Below are 8,956 nucleotides of genomic sequence, written 5' to 3'. Positions count from 1 at the left end.
AAGCACAATCATAATCTTAATCATGTTCATTCTCAGGGGCCTGGGCCCGAGCCCTATTCATAATTATATTTAACAACCGGGCCAAGCCCTAATCACATATATCACGTATTGGGTGTAGTTTTCTTACCTCAGGTTTGAATGCAACGTATAATAAGAACGACCCTCGAGCACGATCCTGGTTCCGAACCGCTAACGGTAACCTAGTCACAACCATAATATAAAATCCGTCAATAACGAGCAAATAAAGGCTTCCAGACCGAGTCCTAGCCTCTGCGATGTCGAATTATACTAAACCGGGTAGTAGAATCGAACCCGAGCCCTTAGGTTTGAGTTGCCACACCCAAGACCTTCCTGGGGCTCAAAATCCCTTCAAGCGCTGTGGCCCAAGGAAAAAGAGTCGCGGCCAACCCCAAGTCAGAGAGTCCAAGAGTCGCGTCGCGGCGTGCCCCTACAAGCGCCGCGACTCGAAATGGTAATTCAGCACCTCCTTCTCCCAATGTTCATGAGAGCCGCAACGCCCCAAGAACAGGGCCGCGACTCGACATGAAAACCTAGTTTTTCCCCTCGTTTCTTCAAGCCAAATCTCACAAAAATCCCATCCTAACATAGCCAAATCCCAAAAACAAAGTTACCAATCAACTCAGCACTTCAACACCAACAAAACCCAAGCTTAAACTTGGCCAGAACCTCACCAAATCTCCAAATCAAATTTGAGTTTTAAAAACTCTAAAACTTAAATAAAACCAGAGAAAACATAGAGAATTTAGGCTAGAAATCGATACCTCTGCTACCCAAAATGATGTTATTCTTTTCCCCAAGAAATCCCAAGCCTAAGCTAGCTTCAATTCCTCTTAGATCGCAAGAAATTCCCAAATAATTGAAAGAGAGAGTATACACGAGCGAGAGAGAGAGAGAGAGAGAGAGAGAGAGAGAGAGAGAGTTTGTCGAGCATTTTTGTGTTTTGTGAGGTTACTTAGAGATCAAGTAACTCTAAGTAAATCCCGAGGCTCGGGGTACCAAAAACGTCCCCGGGGGTAAAATGGTCAAAATCCCTGAAATCCTCTCATAATCTCACTAACTCCGAATATATCCTCAAATATTTTTATTCCTATTACCTGATATCCTAGTATTGTACTAAATACCCAAAATACCACTTGATATCACTCAATAATTCCTAAGCGGTCGCAGTAGTAATCGGGCTACGTCGTATCCACAGAAAGGTAAAATACAAGTAAAAAGAAAGATTAGTAAATCAGAAATAATAAACTTTGAAATAATGTAACTTTGAAAAAGACTATAAACATTAAATAAACAAAATCGAGGAATTAGAATCAGAAAGAAAATATGGAAGGCATAAGTTACATTCATGCAAACATATATATTTTTTAATAAAATTGATTCATTATACTCAACTATAATTCTACACCATTAATTATAGTTGGAAAATATATATAATAAAGCTCACCTTAAAATATGTTCTTTAATTAAATTATACTAACTTCTAATTTTAAAAACCTATCATATTATATATCCAAGAGCGACAAAATACCACTTTATCATCATTTTTTTCAATTATATTTCTTTCTTTCTTCTTTCTTTTTGTTTGTGTCAAAAATACATTTTATTTCCTGAAAATTAAACACAAATTAAATCAAAATTAATATTTTCAAATATAAAATATATTACAATAAATCCATGAAAATATTAATTAAAACTTAATTAATTTTAAACTTTAAAACTAATAAAATGATATTTTTGAGTACTAATCACAACCCCCAACTAGCTAATTGCTAGTCTCTAGCAATTCAAGCGAAATAATAAATGTCAACATAATATATTTCAGGTCAAAAATTATAAAAGAACATAAGTATTAACAAAAAATGTTAGTAACAAGTCAACAAGAGTTATCAACACTATTTCGAATAAATCTCGAGTTGTGAGTGTGTGCACCAAACTTGTACCTTCTTACCGCAAACCATAGCACATAAAGCCTTCAAAATTATGCCAAGTAAAAGTCTCAACTCCATTAACCTCTCATGTAATTGAAAATATTTAAATTTTAAGGGTTTCACTCATGGATTTGGAAAAGAAGTAAGCACTCATCAAATGGGTATGTATTTTGGACAAACTCTTAAATAATTATTGAAACGAAGATAGGAAATCAACTATTTGGACAACCACCATAAAGAGTACCACAAAACTAGGTTTTCGGGATTTTAAGTTAAATAGACAATCTTTACATTTATTCTAAGAGCCATAAAATAAAACATGAAATTAATAAACACAATTTTTTTTGACACAAGAGACAACATAATTGTAAATGATGGAACTATTGCTCTTGTGTTTTTCTTTTTCTATTTTTTTTCTTCTTTTTTTTTTCGTCTTTTTTTTTTTTTTATGAATAACATAATATAAGGCTCTCTAATAAGATTTGTCTATAGAAAATATTATCCCTAAAACATCATCCATTCATACCACAATACCTTGTCCAAATAATTATAACCATTTCTAAGAATCAATAAAAATTTAAAAGTTGTTTTCTCAAGTCTCACCTCTCACACAAAAGAATGGATGCTTAAACGTGGAAAATTTCTAAGCAAATATGTGTTAACAACCATCTTACCATAATGTTTGGCATGTGCATTAGGTAACTCTTAGCAATACAGATAACAAAAATTGACTCAAAAGTAACATTTTGCAAAAATAAATAAGTAATTTTTTTAAAAAAAAATTGACTGTTTTGACCGTGAAAATATTAATATGACAAAAATCAACATGAACGTGCATGAATATGCTCACCACCCCCAACCAAAATCTGACAGTGTCCTCAATGTCTCAAAAGATAATAAATGTAAAAGAGCAGGGAAAGAGAACACCTGGATAGCGAGCGTTGATTGATAGAGCGAATATTGATTCTCTAAAACATGAAAAATTGAAAACACAAAATGATAACAAATAAAATAAAATGACAAAAGGGAAATAAACAGAAAACAAATATATGTACAAACAATTTGGAACACTACTTAGACTTGGTAAACCGGTACCACGAGAGTGACTTCTTTAGGCTGGGTCACCCTCTCTATGTAGTGTTTCAGTCGTTGGCCATTTACTTTGAATTCTCTCCCATCAGTTGGGTCTATGACCTCAACAGAACCGTTGGGAAAGACGGTTTTCTCAACATATGGGCCAGTCCACCTTGATCTCAGCTTGCCAGTGTGGATATGCAAACGAGAGTCATAAAGATGCACTAGTTGGTTTGGCTCAAATTCTTTTCTTAGGATCTGCTTGTCATGGGCCGCTTTCATTTTAGCCTTGTAGATCCTAGAGTTTTCATAAGCATCATTTCTTAATTCTTCAATTTCTGACAACTGAAGCTTACGATTGAGTCCTGCCGCCTTGAGATCAAAATTTAGGCTTTTAACTGCCCAATAAGCTTTGTGTTCCAGCTCAACAAGAAGGTGGCAGGCTTTACCATAGACTAGCCTATAAGGAGACATACCAAGTTGAGTTTTGTAAGCAGTGCGGTATACCCAGAGAGCATCGAGAAGTCATGAGGACCAATCTTTGCGGTCAGGATTAACCGTCTTTTCTAAAATTTGCTTCATTTCTCGGTTGGCTAACTCAGCTTGGCCATTTATCTGTGGGTGATAAGGCAATGCAACCTTATGAATTACACCATATTTTTGCATTAAGGTCTCAAAAGAATAGTTGCAAAAATGGGTGCCTTGATCATTATGACAAAAGTTCAGAAGACTAAAAATTTCATCATCTGGAATGCAACGTCTCATAATTTGGTCGGGGAAATACTTAAATAGATATGGATCGTCCCAATAGAAGCTACGAACCTCGACCAAAAATTTACGTTTATCTTGTGCACTCCATGTAGTTGGAAGTTCGCCAGTTACTAAGTAATTAACGATATGAGCGTACCATGGCAACTTAGTGACTGCAAAGAGATGTTCATCAGGGAAGTCATCTCGAATGGCTGGGCCATCAGCGGAATCAGAAAATTCATGACGAGATAAGTGGTCCGCTACCACGTTTTCAACTCCTTTCTTGTCTTTTATGGTCAGATCAAATTCCTGTAACAGAAGGATCCACCTAATTAAACACGCATTAGCATCCTTTTTGGAAAGGAGGTATTTTAAGGCGAAATGATCCGTAAAGACTGTAATAGGTGAACCAATCAAGTAGGAACGAAACTTGTCAAGTGCGAATACTACAGCAAGTAACTCTTTTTCAGTGGTAGAATAGTTCATTTGAGCACTGTTAAGAGTTCTACTTGCATAATAAACAACGAAGGGCTTCCCTTCCCTTCTTTGACCTAAGACAACCCCTATAGGATAATTGCTAGCATCACACATGACTTCAAACGGTAAGTTCCAATCTGGTGGTTGAATGATAGGGGCGAAAGTGAGTTTTGCAACGAGCGTTTGGAAAGATTCCTCACACTCAGGTGTCCAACTGAACACAACATCTTTTGCTAGGAGGTTTGACAAAGGGCGAGCAATTGTCAAAATTTTTTGTATGAACCTCCTATAGAATCCTGCATACCCAAGAAAAGATCGAATGTCTTTAACAGTCTTGGGGGTGGGCAGCTTTGATATGAGTTCAATCTTTGATTGATCGACCTCAATTCCTCGTTCCGACACGACATGCCCCAAGACTATGCCTGATGGCACCATGAAATGACACTTTTCCCAGTTGAGTACTAAGCCTTTCTCTTTGCAACATTTAAGCACAGACTCTAAATTGAGAAGGCTTGATTCAAAGGAATCTCCAAAGACTGTTAAATCATCCATGAATACTTCCATACATTTCTTGATCATATCACTAAATATGCTCATCATGCATCGCTGGAGCATTGCACAGGCCAAATGGCATGCGCCGAAAGGCAAAAGTACCAAAAGGACAAGTGAATGTGGTCTTATCCTGATCTTCTAAGGCAATCTCGATTTGGTATTACCTTGAATAACCATCGAGAAAACTATAGAAAGGATGACCTGCCACACGTTCCAATATTTGATCGATGAATGGAAGTGGAAAATGGTCTTTGGGGGTGGCTGCATTTAATTTTCTATAATCAATGCACATGCACCACCCAGTTGTGACCTTGGTAGGAAGAAGTTCCCCTTTTTCATTTTGTACCACTGTTACCCTAAATTTGTTGGGAACAACCTAAGTTGGGCTGACCCATTTACTGTCAGCAACAAGATAGATTATGCTAGAATCAAGAAGTTTCAAGACTTCAGTCTTAACAACTTCCTTCATCATTGGGTTCAATCTTCTTTGAGGGTCATGACGTGGTATAGCTCTGTCTTCCAATTGAATGTGATGGGAGCAAATTAAAGGATTAATACCTTTGATGTCAGCTATCGTCCATCCTAATGCATCTCTTTGTTCGTGCAACACATTGATGAGTTAGCGCTCTTGTGTGGCATTGATCTTGGAGGATATTATGACAGGAAAAGTGTTGTCAGCTCCCAGGAAAACATGCTTAAGACCCTTGGGAAGTTGTGCCAACTTTGGTTGAGGAGCTTGTTCAATAGATGGTTTTGGTGTTTCTCGATCTTGAGGGAGTTCCTCAAAGATTGGATTCCAAAACATGGTTCTTCAAGCCTGTGAGTGTTTGACAATTTCAGGGTTGATTGCAGACTCATCGGGCTCAGAACTTTCTAAAATTTGGAAGAGGTGATTAAAATGATTAGACGTGTATTTCGATTTGACCTCTTCTGAAATAAGTGTATCGATCAGATAGGATTGGAAACACTCATCGTTGTCAGGTGGTTGTTTGCCGATGTGGAAAACATTCACTTCTAGAGTCATGTTCCCGAAAGAGATTTTCATGAGACCATTCCTACAGTTAATGAGTGCATTTGTTGTTGTGAGGAAAGGTCTATCGAGAATGATGGGAATTTTGGACTCTATACTCACTTCAGATTGAGTGTCCAAGATGAGAAAATCAACAGGGTAATAGAATTTTTCAATTTGAATCAGAACGTCTTCTACTATTCCCCGAGGTTTCTTAACTGATCGATCGGCCAATTGTAGCACCACAGATGTGGGCTTGAGTTCTCCTAGACCTAATTGCAAGTATATTGAATATGGCATGAGATTTACACTTGCTCCTAAGTCTAGAAGGGCTTGACCAAATTCCTGCTCCCCAATTTGACATGAGATGGTGGGACAACCCGGATCTTTGTACTTAGGCGGTGTCTTGCAGTCAATTACCGCACTAGCTTGTTCCGCCAAGAATGCAGTTTTCTTGACATGGTGCTTTCTCTTAACGGTGCACAAATCCTTGATAACCTTGGAATAAGCCGGCACTTATTTGATCACATGCAACAATGGCAAGTTGATCTTCACTTGTGTTAAAAGGTCTAGGATTTCACCATGATTTCAACAATGGCACTTATTTGGAATAAGCTTGAGGAAAGGGTGCCTTTACTGGAATCCTTATTGGCACATCATCATCTAGAGTGGGCATTGACGTACTTGTTGTCTTAGTTAACGGTGAAATCGTACTTTGACCACTTCGAGTAGAGATGACATTAACCTCTTTGAAATTTGTATTTGCAGAGGAGGAGGTTTGTGCCATGTGTTTCCCTTTTTGATGGATCAGAGGTTGAGCGGGAAGTCTACCATGCTCTTGAATCGCCAAAGTAGTGTTTATCTTTGTCATTTGGATTTTCATGTCTTTCATTTCCTCTACCATTTGTGTGAAACAAGATTTGAGCTCTTGAGTTGAGGCTATTTGAGTTTGCGCAAGCATCTGCAAAGTATTCTCTAGAGAATTACTTGAATGCATGTTATTTTGAGGAGCAATGTATGCTTTTGGCGGTTGTTGCTGCTCAGACCTCCGTTGGCTCCCAGATGCTTGGTTTGAATCCTTCCAGCTGAAATTTGGATGGTTGCGCCAACCAGGATTGTAAGTGTTTGAGAAAGGGTTATAAGGCTTCTTGTAATCCCCTAAAGCATTGCATTGTTCCTCATTTCCTCCTCTTAACTCACCAAGAGTTGGGCACTCTTGCGGTTGATGTTCCACCCCTCCACAGATGAAGCATGGATCTCGTGTCTCTACCTTTGCAGCCATGTGGATTCCTCTACCTTCTTGAGATTTGAAAGCCTCAAATAGTTGTCTCAATGATTCAATTTGGCTTTTGACGTTGTCATCTTCCTTTAATTGGTAGATTCCAGTTGATCATGGCTTGTCCATAGGACTCGGTCCATTCCATGTGTAGGACTTTTCAGCAAGATCGTCGAGGTACTCGAAAGCTTCATCGGGATCTTTTTGAAGGAATTCGCCATTGCACATCATTTGTACGAATTGTCTTTGTTCGGTTGTGAGACCGTCATAGAAATAGTTGATCAGACGCCAGCTCTCATATCCATGATGTGGGCATTGATTTATCAAATCTCTAAACCTCTCCCAGACCTGATGGAAAGTTTCATGGTCTTTCTGGATGAAGGTAGAGATTTTCCTCTTAAGGCTGCTAGTCTTATGGGGCGGGAAATATTTGGCAAAGAATGCTTTTGTCATTTCGTCCCATGTTCCGATAGATCTAGGCCTTAAGGAATACAACCAGCTTTTTGCTTTGTCTTTGAGTGAGAAAGGAAAGAATTTCAATCTCACAGTGTTGGTGACATCAGCTCGGTTGTTGAATGTAGCCACCACCTCTTCGAATTCCCGTATATGCACGTACGGACTCTCATTTTCCAACCCATGGAAGGTTGGTAAGAGGTTAATCATGCTGGGTTTGAAATCAAAATTTGGCATATTGTTGGGATACATTATGCATAAAGGTGTGGTTGTACGTGTAGGATGTAAATAATCCTGTAGCGTTGTTGGTTGGACTTCATCTTGATGAGCCATCATGGGTGGTTCAGAAAGTCTCGGTGAATCGGGAGTGTTTGAACGAATGGAAGAAAACGACGAACTAGGAGAGTTTTCTAAAGTTTCTACTTGTTGTCTCATAAATCTCCCTAGTGTGTCTCTGTTTCGTGGCATAAATATTTTTTATTTTGTAAGTATTATAAGCGCAAGTGTGTAATAATCTAATAAGTATACACCAAAATGTTCCCAGGCCAATTGGAAAGGCTGCCAAGATACCACTTTAGGCCCAAGAGCTTTTTTAGAACTCCCCGAGGTTCTTAGAAAAGGTTAGAGGGTAACGCTAACACAAACCTTATTTAAGAACCAATTTTTCTAAGACAGAAAAAATTTGGTTTTTACTGATTTCCACAATTACACAAATGTTCTCAATACTTTTTTTTTTTAAAATTTTATGATTTAAAATTTTATGCTTTTTTTTTTTCAGAAAAAACCTAAATCTAGAAAATAAAATTCTAAACCTAAAAATAAAATAAAAAAAGAAATGAATAAATAAATAAAAATAAAAATTACTAAGGAAAGATAATATAAAAGAGAAATAAAAAAAAATTATACTACTTTTTTTTTTAAATAGAAAAAAAAATTAATTTACTATGCAAACCTTTAATTGTAGAGTTACCTCCCCAGCAACCGCGCCAAAAATTGATATCGCCCAATAACTCCTAAGCGGTCGCAGTAGTAATCGGGCTATGTCGTATCCACAGAGAGGTAAAATACAAGTAAAAAGAAAGATTAGTAAATCAGAAATAATAAACTTTAAAATAATGTAACTTTGAAAAAGACTATAAACATTAAATAAACAAAATCGAGGAATTAGAATCAGAAAAAAAATATGGAAGACATAAGTTACATTCGTGCAAACATATATATATTTTAATAAAATTGATTCATTATACTCAACTATAATTCTACACAATTAATTATAGTTGGAAAATATATATAATAAAGCTCACTTTAAAATATGTTCTTTAATTAAATTATACTAACTTCTAATTTTAAAAACCTATCATATTATATATCCAAGAGCGACAAAATACCACTTTATCATCATTTTTTTCAATTATA

At 36.9% G+C, this 8,956-nt stretch overlaps 1 non-coding gene across 1 annotated transcript; it reads left to right on the top strand.

Moving 5' to 3' along the window:
• Nucleotides 1-7,385: 7,385 nt before the first annotated feature.
• Nucleotides 7,386-7,492, top strand: LOC133802709 (small nucleolar RNA R71). The gene has a single exon (XR_009877454.1). It is a non-coding gene; the product is annotated as a small nucleolar RNA R71 (small nucleolar RNA).
• The last annotated feature ends 1,464 nt before the right edge of the window (nucleotides 7,493-8,956 follow it).

This window comes from Humulus lupulus, chromosome 9, assembly GCF_963169125.1.
Source record: "Humulus lupulus chromosome 9, drHumLupu1.1, whole genome shotgun sequence".
In the NCBI taxonomy this organism is placed as follows: Eukaryota; Viridiplantae; Streptophyta; class Magnoliopsida; order Rosales; family Cannabaceae; genus Humulus; species Humulus lupulus.
This window is presented reverse-complemented; position numbering and strand designations above follow the sequence as displayed.